The 17,294-nt window shown below is 36.4% G+C and overlaps 1 non-coding gene across 1 annotated transcript; it reads left to right on the top strand.

Moving 5' to 3' along the window:
* Positions 1–13,725: 13,725 nt before the first annotated feature.
* On the top strand, positions 13,726–13,833 carry LOC130809558 (small nucleolar RNA R71). Its single transcript, XR_009040860.1, has one exon. It is a non-coding gene; the product is annotated as a small nucleolar RNA R71 (small nucleolar RNA).
* The last annotated feature ends 3,461 nt before the right edge of the window (positions 13,834–17,294 follow it).

Here is a 17,294-nt window from a genome sequence, read left to right as displayed (position 1 = left end):
CAATCAGAGAAGTCGATCGGAAACTTGATATGAGTAAAAGGCGTTCATGCACTTTCCTATTGTGATATTTCTCCCACAAAGGTGCTTGGGATGATAAATGAAATTCACAATGAGATACAATCTACACAACAAAATCCTAGCACAAGGAAATTGCAATAGTAAATACAAGTGTTGTAGTGAATTATGAACTTTGATGATATTAAGAGTTAATTACTCTCTCAATATTATCTCATGAAAGGAAGAACAAGAATAAGAGTATTCTTAAGAGAGAAATCATAAATCATATGAAATTGGGATGGAATGTCCCTAGACATGCAACCTCTATTTATAGAACTATGCATCAAAGAATACCTCATTTTGAAACAAAAGTGTTTCACCAAGCAAAGCTTATGAATCAAAGTAATGTTTCACCAAGCAAAGCTTACGAACCAACGTAATGTTTCACCAAGCAAAGCTTATAAATCAAAGTAATGATTCATCAAATTCTTTGAGGCATTTAATTTGGACTTATAATATATTTATTTAGTCCCACTACTATACTAAGTATGTAGTATATACAAATCTAGGTCTATATACTCTAAATGTTCAACACCTAAATCATATCCATTCAATTTATTTATTCTATTTTGAAGTTTTAACATCTATGCAATTATGTGTATGTAGCAATAGTATTTGAGTGGATACATTTAGTCAAATTCGATAAAGTATTCTTTTAAATATAGTGTGGTAAATCTAATGGGACTAAGAAAATATTGTGTTATTTTTGATATTTTGAAACTAAACCTTTTAAAATTATTATAGTCCACCAAAAATCTTCAAAATTTAGAAGGGAGAATTTGTTATACCCTAATAAAATTGAATTGATGAAAAAAGAAAGATTATAGAAATGAGTACATAAAAAGTTTTTAATGTTATATAAAGTTTAAAAAGATACTCTATTTGTATTTTGACATACGTATTATTGGAATCAGTCTAATATGTTTGTTACATCATCTCTTTTAGACATAACTTTACTTACAAAACTCTAATAAAACCTATACAATTTAATTCTCTCACCTATATTATTATAACTTATAATAATAATAATAATAATAATAATAATAATAATTACTATTATTCTACACTAAAGAACATAATTTCACCTATATAGAGGTATACACTCAGCTTTTTAAATTTTCTTTTGTTTTGTGTGCAAACGTGCAAGCCCTCAAGTAGAAATTTCAAGAGACAAAGAAGTAATGGTTTTGTAAGAGAAGAAAATAGTTTAAAAAATACTCCTATAATATTGTCAAAATTCTTTTACTACGACATAATTTGCTATTAGTGTGATACATTTAGCCATATTTAATTAAAATGTCACTACTTTAAATTTCTAATAGTATATATAGTGAATTTAGTGACATTTATTATACCCTTTAGCAGCATAATAAAAAATCATATTAAAAATTTTCGCGACATAAAATCTAGTGACATTTCTCATAAATGTCACTATAGATTATAGTAATAATTACATATCACTAAATCCTATATATTATGGACAAGGCAAAATGTTAAAAAACTACCTAACATAAACCCCATTTTGCAAATAACTACCTTAAATAAAAAATTTTGCAAAAAACTACCTTACATAATACAATTTTTGGCAAAAGACTACTTTATAACGGATTTTGGCGTTTGACCGGTAGATTTAACTGTTGACCAGCACGTGCCAGGCACGTGGTTCCTTTATTAACCTAACTGTTCTTTATTTCACTTCACAGCATTCGAAATTCCTTTCCTTCTTCCTCCCATTTGCAGCGATAAACCCTAAATTTTTCTCTTTCGTCTTTCTTTCATTCACCTTGCATTCGAATCCCTAATTCATTCAAAGATCATCGTTTTCTTCCAATTAATCAGTTATGTCTTCTTGTTCTTCAAGCAAAAATTCTTCAATTGAAAAATGTGGGTGTGGAGTTCCCTTTGCAAGGAGGGTTTCATGGACCAAGGAAAATCCTGGAAGAAGGTTTAATACTTGCGTTTTTTATGATCTTGATACAAAATCGAGGGGTTGCAAAAAGTTTAAATGGGTTGATAAACCTGAAATGGCTGTTTGGCAAAGAAAACTCACTAACAAGCTTGTGGAGGAAAAGCGACCATTGGCAACCGAAATCAAGATTTTGACATCAAGGGTTTCTTGCTTGGAACATGAAAAGGAACAAGCATTTTCAGAAATTAAAATGATTAAGAAGAAATGGATGAATGAGAGGGAGCATGGAAATCAGATTAAAAGCTTTGTATTAGGGTTTTTGTTTTGTTTTCTGTAGGTGTTTCTTGTAAAAATCAAGGGTACTAATTGAAGTTTAGAACCTAGTTAAGCGTAATTGTAACATTGATTTGGATATTGTAACATGATGATGATGAATGAATGAATTAACTTTTTATTTTTTCCATTTAATTTTCTTTGCAGGTATTGTTTTATGCTTGCTGTGTATGATGTGTTTGGTGTGTATGATGTTGTGCATGATGTGGTGCTGTGTAAGTTTAGGACCTATGTTTGCTGTGTTTGGTGCTGTGTTTGGTATTGTCTTTGCAGGTGTTTGATGTACATGCTGCACAACGCAATGCACAACACAATGCACATACTCAAAACAATTAAATTACTGATTTGCTGCATACTCAACTTCAATTACTGAACTGATTCAAACCACAACAATTACTGATCAGTTCAATTCTTTTGCTCCACATGAAGAATGAAGAATGATCAAAAACATTTATTTGTTGCATACTCCACACAACTCTGATTTGCTCCACTTACAAAATATTGCTGCACATACAAAGCACTTGAATAATACATTGCTGCACATACTCAACTTCAGTAGGAATTGATTCAAACACATAGTACATGATCAATTCAATTACTGTTTTGATTACATCTAGTTCATCCATTACATATGTATTCACAGCATCTGCATCTGTTGCACTTAATTAACTAATTGAATGAATCAACTTAAGTAAACAAACAGGGTACAGCAACATTACATTCTTAGTTCAACATAGTACATTTGCTATATTTGACACAGCAACTTAATTAATTAATTGAACACAGCTTTCATTTGCTAAAATACAATTCATCATAGTACAAGTCTATATTTGACTATTTTGATCCATTAGACATGAAATAGATGCAGCATTTTGCGTTTGTTGTTGACCACTGGAGCTAGGCATATCATTCGTTGTAGATTGTTGAGTAGAAGAAGATCCCATTTTAGGCCTTCCACCCTTTGACTGGGTCTTTGTTGGTGGTGGTTTAGGTGGATTCTTGCATCCCTTTTTGTAGTGACCTAGGTCACTGCAATTACCACATCTCCGTTGCTTGAATTCTTTAACAGCACATACAGCCTTCTTACCTCCTTTACCTTCATCAACTTCCTTCTTTCTTTTCCTCTTGTTAGGCCTTCCAGGCATCTTTCGATATGGTGGAGGAAGTGGTTTGGCTAAAGTGGTTGTTGGCCACATTTTGTGTCCTGGCATACCATAAAACTTTATGTAAGTTACGAGGTGGATGGGAGCGAAATGAGAAGCTACAGCAATGAAAGAATGGCTGAAAATGGCAGGATTGAAAAGGAATTTCGAATGCTGTGAAGTGAAATGAAGAAGAGTTAGGATAATAAAGGAACCACGTGCCTGGCACGTGCTGGTCAACAGTTAAATCTACCGATCAAACGCCGAAATCCGTTATAAGGTAGTCTTCTGCAAAAAATTGTATTATGTAAGGTAGTTTTTTGCAAAAATTTTTATTTAAGGTAGTTATTTGCAAAATGGGGTTTATGTTAGGTAATTTTTTAACATTTTGCCTATGGACAATATAGGGAAGTATAAGGAGTAGAATTTTCTCTCATATTGAATTATAGCTATATAACTTAATTATTTTTGTTATTTTTAAATTTATGCAATTATGTGTTGCGGCAATATAGGGAAAATAGGGAGTAGAATTTGTTAATACTTGATACTTTTAGTCAAATTGGAGAAAGTGTTCTTTTAGTGTCAATTTAATGAGATGAAGAATAACACTCACCTAAACTGACCCTACATTTTATGTATTTATCTTGCAAAATTTAAAAATAAAACTAATCAATCTTAAACCAAAGTTATTAGTACTTATATTATTTAATAAATGAGCTTACATTTATTTAATATGAGCTTAATGTAATTTATTTAAGTTCAGTAAAATAATATTGATTAATATTGTATTACATATGCATTTACAAATCGACATTTAATTTTAGTTTTTATTTTTAATTATCCTATAATATCCGTTAACAACAATGATAAATAACAGTTATAACAATAAATCTAAATAAAACTAATAACTCTTAAACTAAAGCAATTAGTAGTATTTAATATTCACAATAATATTCGTTAACAATGATATAAAAACTAATTATTTAATAGAATAATTTGCGAATTACAGCTTTAAACTTTTGGACTTTTGCGAATTACAGTCTTAATGTTTATTTTTTTTGCGAATTGTAGCCTTAATGTTTATTTTTTGCGAATTATAACCACCAAAGTATCAAAGTCTATAGCGTTCAGGGCAAATCACATAATTTTGACTATTTAACATGAAATTCAGACTATGATAATGGTCGAAATTCTGTATTTTGGCCTGCATGTTATAAACTTTGATACTTTGGTGGCTGTAATTCGCAAAATGTAAATATTGAGGTTGTAATTTGCAAAAATAATGAACTTAAATATATTAAATCATTAAAGTGGAATATGATGGAAACGAAGCCCTTTTACTCGTAGCGATCCAAGTATAGAAGTGTTGAACAGGTTGTCGATTAGTATAATTGTTGACATGTTTTCTATTCTGATACTTTATATAAACGATGTTTGGTCATTCTTCTTTTTATTGTGATCTAAGAAGGAGAGGTGTGCACACTAGGCTTTCGTGAGACTACTCTATTAGCCATGATTCCTAAGTGTCGACCTCTTATTGAAATAAAACCACAGATACAACCCTGGGTTACTGGCGTTCTCGTTCCCTCAAATTAATAATTGCTCAATATCAAATTTAGATTAATTAAATGGACTTTATAATATTATATTTCTAAAACTATTTTCATATAAAATGATATTGCAGTATGAACTTGAAACTACTCTATTTCCTAATTTTAAAATTTTTTTTTTGTCTTTCTTATAATTTTATTTTGCAGGTTAATAATCGCTTGGACACTATAAAATGAGGTTTGCTTAGAAAATAGTTATATCAGTCTCAGCCTAAACATTTAAGTTTGAGTTGTTTAAGTATCTCAAATGATTTAATGTAGATTTTTGAAGACTTACTAAGTTGTAAACTTGTAATAGAAAATTGTTTAGTTATTAAATTATATTAACCTTACATTTACTTTTTAAAAAATAAATCTAGTGTTAACTCTTCTATGATTAAACTTGGTTCACAATTTTCGTTTAAAATATATTTTAAAAATTGAATCTAGCTATTGGATGTTACACATGGTTTCACAATGAAGGTCGACTAAATTTAATCATCATTGATCGTCTTACCATATTCAATAGTGCTTAATGTCTTCTTTGAGACATATAATTCGGACATTGTTGATCAAGCACTTTTAACTTGTATTTTATTCTTAATTTATAAATTATAACATAGTTTAGTGAGATTTTGTTTGATTCGTTTCAATGCAAAGATCATGAATATCAACTCTTTATATTTTTTAATCATACACAATTAGAAATATTAATAATAAAACTATTACATTGGCAAAATATGCCCGCTCAAATAAAACTATTAAGATAAATAGGGGGAGTATGTCTCAACAAAAGTAATTTGCGAAAGGCTCTTTGCTTATTCAAGTGAGTCAGTGACCATTGAATTCGTGGCTCATATATTTCATATGATAATCTGATTGAAGGCCTAAACACTTATACATATATGAATCCCAACAAAGCACTAGCTTTTTAACCATGTTAATGAAGAATTTAGACAGCAGAAATTTAGGGTTTGTAATTTTTTACATATCATTAAGACTTAATCATCCTCAACATATACATGAATACTTGTTGATAAAAACGGAAACTAAATAATCTAAATATTCTATGCACTAAAAATGGAGAAAATAGAATATTAAGAATAATCTAAATATATGCAATTATTCACTTTCCTACACTCCCCCTCAAGTTAGGTCGTGAGGTCACCGATGCCTAACTTGCATAACGTATTGTTGAAGACTTCCGATGCAACAGCCTTTGTGAGAATATCAACTAATTGGTCTTTTGATCTAACAAAAGGAAGACTGATGATCTTATTTTCCAGTTTTTCCTTGATGAAGTGTCTGTCAATTTTCATGTGTTTCGTGCGATCATGCTGAACTGGATTTTCGGAAATACTGATTGTTGCTTTATTGTCACAGTATAGGAGACTCGCTTGTGTTTGGTGACAGCTTAGCTCACTCAAGATCTTCCTGATCCACAGAATTTCCGTGACCTCCTTTGCTATTCCTCTAAACTCTGCTTCAGCACTTGATAGGGCGACTAGCTTCTATTTCTTACTCTTCCATGTAACCAGATTACCCCTTACAAGGGTGAAGTATCCTGAAGTGGATTTCCTATCATCTCGATCACCAGCCCAGTCTGCATCTATGTAGCCAACAAGATCAAGACTCTCATTCTTTGTATACAATATTCCCTTGCTAGATGTCCCTTTCAAGTACCTCAAGATCCTCAAGACTGCCGCCATATGATCCGCTTGGGGTCGATGCATGAATTTACTCACAACTCCCACAGCATATGCAATATCAGGTCTTGTGTGAGACAAATAAATCAGTTTTCCCACCATTCTTCGATCACGTTCTTGATCTGCCATTTCAGCCCCTTCCATAATTTGAAGGCCATGATTAGTTATCATCGGGGTCTCTGCTGGTTTACAATCTATCATTCCTGCTTTAGATAAGAGATCCAAGACATACTTCCTTTGGTTGATAAATATTCCTCTCCTGGATCTTAAAACCTCAATTCCAAGAAAGTATTTCAACTCTCCCAAATCTTTCATCTCAAATTCTTGAAATAATTGTTTCTTGAGTCTATCAATTTCCTGAGCATTGTTCCCTGTAATTCCCATATCATCAACATAAATAACCAGGCATGTGATTTTTTCTCCATTTTTCTTGAGAAACAAGGTATGATCTGAGTTACTTTGTCTATAGCCGAACCTCCTCATAGCTGCAGTAAATCTCCCAAACCACGCTCTCGGGGATTGTTTCAAACCATATAGTGCTTTCTTTAGTTTGCACCCTTCACCTTGGTTATATTCCTCAGAGAAACCCGGTGGTGGCTTCATATAAAACTGTTCCTTGATCTTTCCATGCAAAAAGGCATTTTTCACATCAAACTGATATAGTGGCCAATCCTTATTTGCTGCTATAGAGAAGAGAACTCGGATAGTATCAATTTTGGCTACAGGAGAGAAAGTTTCCGAGTAATCTATTCCATACGTTTGAGTATACCCTTTCGCGACAAGGCGTGCTTTATACCTTTCGATAGTTTCGTCAGCATGGTACTTCACAGAGGATACCCACTTACACCCAACAATTTTATTTCCGTTCGGTATCGTACACTTCTCTTATGTTTCATTTTTCTAGAGAGCTTGGATCTCGTCGTCCTTAGCCTTTTTCCACTTCTGATCACATAAGGCTTCCTCAGTAGTTCTTGGAATGATGCTAGAATAGAGAGCAGTGTTGAAGGCAATAGCTGTCTGTGATAACTGTTTATTGTTTCCTCTTCGCATGGGTGATAGGTCGTTTTACTACCAAAAATAATTCCTATTTCACCTAACTAGTATAGTTGGGAAAGTAGGGTCGAACCACTGTGGAAGGACAAATAAAGTCACAAATTGAACCAAGTTCACTATTACTAACGATCAAAAGTTGGATTTTTGTTTATCTAAGTAGAACACAAAGACAAGAAATGAATAAAATTCAATAATTAAAAACCTAGGGCTAAAAGGATTCACTATGCATCGATCATGATTCATGAACAACAATTGGGATAGGAATGAATATAGGCGAAGGAAGGTATTGCTCTCGCAAACAACTTCGACAATCAAACAATAAAACAAGCTATCGCGATTAAAGCTTAATTGTTCAAAGAAGGAAATCGTTCACTCAAACTCGCAACTCTCGCTTATAGAATTGAGCGAATAAAATTTGCAAATTGGCCAAACATGCAATCAATCTAAGACCCATCAATTGAATCACCTAAACAAACCAAGTTTAAATCCTAAAATCAAACAAGAATCATGACCTTTTGCATAGTTTCACCAAACCCTAGAAATAAAACTACTCACTAAGCATATTAAAACTAACAAGAGATTCAACAATGAAATTCATGGAGAAAATCAAATTCAAAGTTAATGGAGAAACAAGCATTCAAAGATAACAATAATAAACAAAAACAAGAAATTAGAATTGAAATTAATACCCTCAATATGATTAAAATTACAATGTCGAAGTGTTGATTAGCAATCCCCCAAGGCAAATAGTATGAGAAATCCCTTCAATACCAAACCCTCCAAACAGAGGAAAAAAATCGTCCTAAAATTCCCCCTCAAAAGCTATTTATATCCTTCTAAAAAGAGATCGGAGGATATGGGAAGTTACTATCAAAAATAACTGCAGGACCCGGCCGGGTATGTGAAAACCCGGTCGGGTGCGAAGCATAACTAAATCTTCAAGACCAAAAATTTTCTAAGTTCAAGAGTAAACCCGGTTGGGTAAGAGGAAACCCGCCCGGGTACGCAGCAGAGCATTTTGATCTTCAATGGAAGCCTGACCGAGTGTCTAGAAACCCACTCGGGTTTAGAGGTTCACCCGGCCGGGTATGTGGAAACCCACCCGGGTATGAGAGGCTCACCCGGCCAGGTATGTGGAAACCCACCCGGGTGCGAGTGGCAACTTTTTCTTCCAAATGGCATCTTCTAATTCTTCTAAGTGCCAAGTGCAAACCCGGTCGGGTATGTGGAAACCCACTCGGGTATGAGACCTAGTCAGCACAAAAATGACCCTTTGAGTAGCTTATGACCTTCCAACTTGCAAATCTCGCTCCAAGAGTCGATTCCTAGCATAATTAGAGCTTTGTACCTATAAAATAGATAGGAAACAAACGCTCCAACCAAGCATAAAAACCAATAGAAAATTGAGCAAAATACGCGAGAAATGCTATGAAAATGCAATGGGGGCATGGTAGAAAATGGTATATAAAACACACACATCAAACTCCCCCGAGCCGAACCTTTGCTTGTCCTCAAGCAAACAAGACAAGGTTCTAAGAATAAAAGTATGCTTCACCCTATAAAAGCAACATCGCAAAACACTTGTGATCACATCCTCTCAATCAAAGCATTCAAATAATTCAATACCTATCCGAGAGTAAAATATCATACAAGCGAATTGAAGCCTTATCACTAAGGAATAACGAGGAATCAAGGAAAGAGTTCTCACGGATGACACTCCTCTATCTGTGGCGAGTATAAAATGTACTCGATCGCTCTCCGCCCATAAATATGCAAAAGATGTGCATATGAATCAATTTTTGTAGCCTAAAATGCTAATAAGGCACCCTCCCATCTCAACAACACTCATGTGTTTAAAAGGGAAATAATATCACTCGACCTATAAAAGTCGACTCGTAATGCGGCACAAACTCTCAAATCTTGGCAAGATATTAAATCGAGGAAGCACATATAACTGCATGATTATCAAGAAGGTCTTTATTGAGCTTGTAATGGGGTTTGGGTCAAAGGTAGGATAAAATTTGAAAGTATGCGAGCTGGAAGTCTATTTTAAGGGAGCATAATCTAAAAAGTAACGTAGCCTAAAGATGAGGCTAAAAACAACTCCAAATAACTTCAACTCATAACTACCGAACCAACCCAACTAATGGAAAGCACCGTCATATCATCATCAAATTATTAGAGATTTACAACTTGTAAAGGCGAAAAAGTACAACAAATTAAAAGATGTGAGACAAAATTTTTATTTTTATTTTTATTTTATTTATTTATTTATTTTTTATAGTAAACCACTCCCAATTGCTAAACCATTTTATTCATAAACTCACAGCCACACCATTCTCTTTTTTTTTTTTTTTTTTGAACTGCATGAATATGAATAATGAAAAGGTGGTAATATATGACAAACCAAGAGAGTTTCTCTCTCTCTTTTTTTTTTTTTACTGCATGAATATGAACAATGAAGAAGATGATGATATATGACAAACTAAAGAAGCACACTCCAACAATGAGGAAACAATCAACCTAACTCAAGTACCCCATGCAAGTAAATGTGAGCCAAATGACAGAATATATATCGCCCACTAACCAACCAAATGCTCCCCCAAGCTAGACTTGGGTTGATCAAATAGGGTCAAAAAGGTTTATAATGCGGTTAGTTATGAAAGAAAATGTAGGGCTTAAAATAAAGGATCAAATGGCAAATTATGTCTTTGAAAACAATGTTGCACGGCTTCTAGCAAATGAGGGCCTTCTATCATGCTCATCATGCAATTACATAGCTAACAAGACCAGTACCAAGCCAAGATGGAGATCAGTGATACACCAAGAACTAATCACTCAAGAAGAAAATAGTGAGATAGAAATCAAAGTCCAAATCCTTACAAGGTAAACTCTTCCTTGTTCCAAACAATAGATAATAATGCTCAAAAACACAAGTTTCAATAATACCAAGGAATCGGAAAAAGAACCCAAAAGTCTACAATGACCAGTCTCAGCAATCACAAGTGTTAAAAATTTCAACCATAGGGCACAGGGAAACATACTTTGTCAAAAAGATCCAAAGGGGCATCGAGGGAGAAAGAAATACATTACAACTAAGAAAGCAATACAATATTTTTGGTCACATGTAAACTCCCACTCCTAATGAGTGGTACAAACCATGCAACAATCCTAAGAAAGCAATACGAACACTCAAAGCTAAATTATGAAAAGAGTTGGGAAGATCTCACCAATTAACTTCCTAATGCAAGTTGAAGTACAGAAAATCATCACGTTATCCAAAGCGCGACTTGCAAAAGAACCTGCAAAAGGAGAGAAACAACCAACTCCAACCAAAATAACTACACTAAAAGCAGTAGAATATATACAAGAGAGTAAGCCAAAGCAACAATCAAGACTCCCCCCCCCAAAGCCAAATCAAGCACTGTCCACAGAGTTTGAGAGGGGGGCAAGAACCCACTAACCCATTGGGTCAAAGTCATTATCCTGCTGCCCATCATCATCGTCATCATCCTTTCAAGCATCTGATCAATGAATGGGAGAGGGAAATGATCCTTATGAGTAGCTAACTTCAGTCTCCTGTAATCAATACACATGCGCCAACCAGTGACAGTTCTAGTGGGAATTAATTCATTTTTATCATTCTTAACAACAGTCATCCCACCTTTTTTTGGAACCACTTGCACAGGACTTACCCACTTAGATGCAGCAATAGGAAAAATATTGCATGTGTCAAGTAGTTTCAATACCTCACTTTTCTTGACTTCTTGCATGTTAGGATTTAAGCGCCTTTGTGGTTGAATACAAGGCTTGGTATCTTCTTCCAAATGAATCCTATGCATGCAAAAGTCGGGACTAATACCCTTCAAATCATCAACACTATACCCAATGGCCTTCTTATGAGTTTTCAGAACATCCAAAAGTTGGGAAAGTTGGGCATCATTGAGTCTAGTGCTGACGATAAGAGGATGGAGCTCTTGCTCATCAAGAAAAACATACTTAAGATGGGAAGGGAGAGGTTTTAGTTCGGGCTTCTTTACCTCAACTTTGCATATAGGCCGAACTAATCTCTACACTCTCTTGCTCTTGTTGTGACTAAGCTCTTCATTACAAAGAGCTTGTTCAATAGCATCAATTTCAGTCTTCCAAATGCTAGCATCACCTGTAGAAGATTCAAGACAAAGAACGGCCTCCGAAGAATCTTTCATAAGAGTTAGGGGCAAGTTATCATGACAAATCACATCAACTACATCAATAACATAGCATTTTTCCTCAAGCATGTCACTTTTCAAAGCATTACTCAAGTTGAAAGTTACATTGTCATCCCCCACAGAAAGTGTAAGTCTACCATTTTTCACATCAATTACTGCTCCTGCCGTATGAAGGAAAGGTCTTCCTAAAATAATAGGAATTTGTTGATCTTCCTCCATATCAAGAACAACAAAATCAACAGGGATATAAAATTTACCTACCCTAACAGGGACGTCCTCCAAAATACCCAAAGGATATTTAACAGAACGGTCAACCATTTGTAAAGTAATATTAGTAACTTTTAGATCACCCATTTTCAGTTTAGAACAAGCAGAAAAAGGCATCACACTGACACTAGCTCCTAAATCACATAAAGCTTTATCAATAAACAGTGTTCCAATGTGACAAGGGATGGAGAAACTGCCAGGATCTTTCAGTTTTGGAGGGGATTTATTTTGTAGCAAACCACTACATTGTTCAGTAAAAGCAACTGTTTCCACCTCACTAAAAGCTCTTTTCCTAGTCAATATGTCCTTCATGAATTTAGCATAAGCAGGCACTTGTGTGATTAATTCAGTAAAAGGAACTGTTACCTGCAAATTCTTAACCACCTCCAAGAACTTACCGAACTGCTTGTCAAGTTTGTTCTTCACTTGGCGGTTGGGAAAAGGAAGTGTGATGGGAGGCACTCGCAATGCCTCTTCTTTCGCTTTCTCCTTCTCGTGCACTGCCTCAGAAGATGCTTCATCAATAACCACTTCAGAAATGCCCACATCTTTCGAATTTGACTCTCCATTGTGAGGCATGGGTGGCTCATCATAACTCAACCCGCTCCTTGTAGTGATTGCATTGGCAGTCTCCTTGCCATGTGGTTGAGTAGGTTGGCCGGGCAATGCTCCGGCTTGTCTAGAGGAGCTAGATGCAGCTAATTGAGCGACTTGAGTTTCAAGCATTTTATTGTGAGTACCGAGTTGCTCAAGCTGTTTGGCCATTTGAGCCATCATGGTTTTCAACTCCCCCAATTCGGATTGGGGTTGTTGGTTCTGAAATTGCTGCTGTTGATGGCCTTGAGGAGGCCTTTGGAAACCAGGTTTTGGTCCTTGATTGGGTTGATATTGCTGATGTTGCCCATATTGTTGTTGTGGTGCTTGTGGTGGAAAATGTTGTTGTTGAGGATTTAACACATTGTTGTTGCGATATGACAAGTTAGGATGATTTCGAATTCCAGGATAGTAGCTATTGTTGTTGAAAGGAGGACGAGCTTGAAAAGCATTGACTTGCTCTGGCACTCCCATAGCTCCATTGGGATTAACAGAACACTCCATTAGAGAATGACCATGCACACCGCAATAATCACAAGCAACTCCACCTTGGCTAGAGGTAGCCATAGCATTGACGGGCATAGATGTATTAGCACTCATGCGCATCCCATCAATTTTCGCATTCAAAGCTGAGATTTGCGATGATAGAAGGGAATAAGTTTCAACTTCATGCTTCCCCTTCCTTGGTGCTTGAGCTGCGCGCCTAGATGAGCTATTCCATTGATTTTCAGCAAGAGTATCCAAGAGTGAAATAGCCTCAGAAGTTTGTTTGTTCATGAAAGAGCCGCCAGCCGCACCATCTACCATCCTCTTAGTCTCATTATCAAGACCATTATAAAATGATTGCATAAGAAATTCCATCTCAAACCGTGATGAGGGCACATATATTGGTAATCTTTGAATCTCTCCCACGCATCATGAAAAGTCTCCCCCGCATCTTGTAAGAAACTATAGAGCTTAACTCTGTAGTCATGAGTCTTATAACCAGGATAATACTTCACTAGGAAAGCATCAGACAATTGCGCCCAAGTAGTAATGGTGTTGGGAAGAGAGTTATACCAACGCTGAGCCTTGCCTGCCAAAGAGAAACGAAAGAGGTACAAGTAGAGCTCGTCGTCAGTCATCCCAGTAATCTTTTGTAAAGAACATGCTTGAAGGAATTTCTGCAGATGATCAACGGGTTCTTCATTGTCAAGACCATAGAACTGATTTCCCGTGATCATGTTCATAACATGAGATTTGATGTCAAAGTTTCCAACATTAGTAGCCGGCATCCTAATCCCCGCGATAATGTTGCTAGCCTTGGGCTGTGTAGACTGCCTAAGAGTTCTCTCGGGAGCCTGAGCCGCCATGTCAAGAGATTGAGAGGCCTGTTGAGCTTGTTTACGAGCCTCCACCCTCCTTTTCTTTGCACTTGCGTGTATTCTACGAGCAGTTGCCTCAACTTCAGGATCAAAAAGCAAATGTTGCTTGTTGGTACTCCTGGTCATGCACAAAAACACTAAAACAAACGTAAATACGCTCGAAGAACAGTTGTTCCTCGAGTGGGTTAGCAAAAGCAAACGCTAAATTCAAAAAGTAAAATTGTTGCCCTTCCCCGGCAACGGCGCCAAATTTTGATAGGTCGTTTTACTACCAAAAATAATTCCTATTTTACCTAACTAGTGTAGTTGGGAAAGTAGGGTCGAACCACTGTGGAAGGACAAATAAAGTCACAAATTGAACCAAGTTCACTATTACTAACGATCAAAAGTTGGATTTTTGTTTATCTAAGTAAAACGCAAAGACAAGAAATGAATAAAATTCAATAATTAAAAACCTAGGGCTAAAAGGATTCACTATGCATCGATCATGATTCATGAACAACAATTGGGATAGGAATGAATATAGGCGAAGGAAGGTATTGCTCTCGCAAACAACTTCGACAATCAAACAATAAAACAAGCTATCGCGATTAAAGCTTAATTGTTCAAAGAAGGAAATCGTTCACTCAAACTCGCAACTCTCGCTTATAGAATTGAGCGAATAAAATTTGCAAATTGGCCAAACATGCAATCAATCTAAGACCCATCAATTGAATCACCTAAACAAACCAAGTTTAAATCCTAAAATCAAACAAGAATCATGACCTTTTGCATAGTTTCACCAAACCCTAGAAATAAAACTACTCACTAAGCATATTAAAACTAACAAGAGATTCAACAATGAAATTCATGGAGAAAATCAAATTCAAAGTTAATGGAGAAACAAGCATTCAAAGATAACAATAATAAACAAAAACAAGAAATTAGAATTGAAATTAATACCCTCAATATGATTAAAATTACGATGTCGAAGTGTTGATTAGCAATCCCCCAAGGCAAATAGTATGAGAAATCCCTTCAATACCAAACCCTCCAAACAGAGGAAAAAAATCGTCCTAAAATTCCCCCTCAAAAGCTATTTATATCCTTCTAAAAAGAGATCGGAGGATATGGGAAGTTACTATCAAAAATAACTGCAGGACCCGGCCGGGTATGTGAAAACCCGGTCGGGTGCGAAGCATAACTAAATCTTCAAGACCAAAAATTTTCTAAGTTCAAGAGTAAACCCGGTTGGGTAAGAGGAAACCCGCCCGGGTACGCAGCAGAGCATTTTGATCTTCAATGGAAGCCTGACCGAGTGTCTAGAAACCCACCCGGGTTTAGAGGCTCACCCGGCCGGGTATGTGGAAACTCACCCGGGTATGAGAGGCTCACCCGGCCGGGTATGTGGAAACCCACCCGGATATAAGAGGCTCACCCGGCCGGGTATGTGGAAACCCACCCGGGTATGAGAGGCTCACCCGGCCGGGTATGTGGAAACCCATCCGGGTGCGAGTGGCAACTTTTTCTTCCAAATGGCATCTTCAAATTCTTCTAAGTGCCAAGTGCAAACCCGGTCGGGTATGTGGAAACCCACCCGGGTATGAGACCTGGTCAGCACAAAAATGACCATTTGAGTAGCTTATGACCTTCCAACTTGCAAATCTCGCTCCAAGAGTCGATTCCTAGCATAATTAGAGCTTTGTACCTACAAAATAGATAGGAAACAAACGCTCCAACCAAGCATAAAAACCAATAGAAAATTGAGCAAAATACGCGAGAAATGCTATGAAAATGCAATGGGGGCATGGTAGAAAATAGTATATAAATCACACACATCAATGGGATATCGAGATTTCTGGGGATTCAAATTCTGGATCATATCTCCTGGGGGGCACTCCTCTTGTGCTTCGGGGAGGCAATTCATATCTCCTGGGAACATCAACACTAGGCACAACAGTATTATCTGTATTAATAGAGGAAGGATTTTTTGTTACCTCTTGTTCGACTGGATGCTCTGGGACTGGAGTAGTTTGAGGGGATGGGTTAACCATGTGTTCAATGGCAATGTCTGTGGTAGTACCTACATGTTCTTTGGGATCTCGACCGTCAACCACAGGATGAATTAACCAGCTAAGATCGGTGCTGGGTATAGTAATAGGACTGTTCAAAGAAGTCACAGTCCATGGTGGTATAAAGTTTATGCTGAATGGGGTCATAACAACGATAGCCCTTTTTAGTCACACCGTACCCAAGAAACACACATTTGATTGCCCGGGATTCAAATTTGGTTCGTATCCTAGAAGGAAGGTGAACATACACGACACATACAAAGATGCGAGGAGGTAAAGAGTGAGATGGTGGTATGGTGGTAAAGGTATTAAGAGTGGTAAGAGGTGTTTGGAAGTGGAGAGATTTAGTAGGAAGACGATTAGTTAGGTAGGTGGCAGTAGCAATAGCTTCAGGCCAAAAACGAGCAGGCATGTGAGCTTCAAACATAAGAGCTCTTGATATTTCAAGAAGGGTACAGTTTTTCCATTCAGCAATCCCATTTTGTTGAGGAGTGTCAAGGCAAGATGTTTGGTGAACTAACCCATGATCAAGCAAAAATTGTTTCATAGCAAGGGAAACATATTCACCACCATTGTCAGATCGAAGGATTTTAGGCTTTAAAAAATAAACCCAACACATCCGAGTACAATCATCAACAAATAGCACAAAATAGGTAAAACCATGAGAATTAACATCAGGAGCCAGGCCCCATACATCAGAGTGTACTAAATCAAAAGGTTTATTTGCTTGAGTGTTACTAGGAGAATAAGAATGTTTATGGCTCTTGGCCAGTACACAAGTTTCACAATCTAGGGGCACAGTACAAGTATGACGAGAAGGAAAAAGTCGTTTAAGATAACCTAGAGAGAGGTGACCTAAACGGCGATGCCAAGTCCATAATCGGTGAGCAGAAGATCCGTGAGCAAGCATTGCACTACCATTGTGACTCGCCTCATCAACATAGTATAATCCATCTCGTTTAATACCGCGCCCAACAATCGTCCTTGTCCGAGCATCCTGCACAATACAATCATTAGA

Source organism: Amaranthus tricolor, chromosome 3, assembly GCF_026212465.1.
Source record: "Amaranthus tricolor cultivar Red isolate AtriRed21 chromosome 3, ASM2621246v1, whole genome shotgun sequence".
NCBI lineage: Eukaryota > Viridiplantae > Streptophyta > Magnoliopsida > Caryophyllales > Amaranthaceae > Amaranthus > Amaranthus tricolor.
The sequence above is the reverse complement of the archived record's forward strand: the minus strand, read 5'-3'. Positions and strand labels throughout refer to the sequence as shown.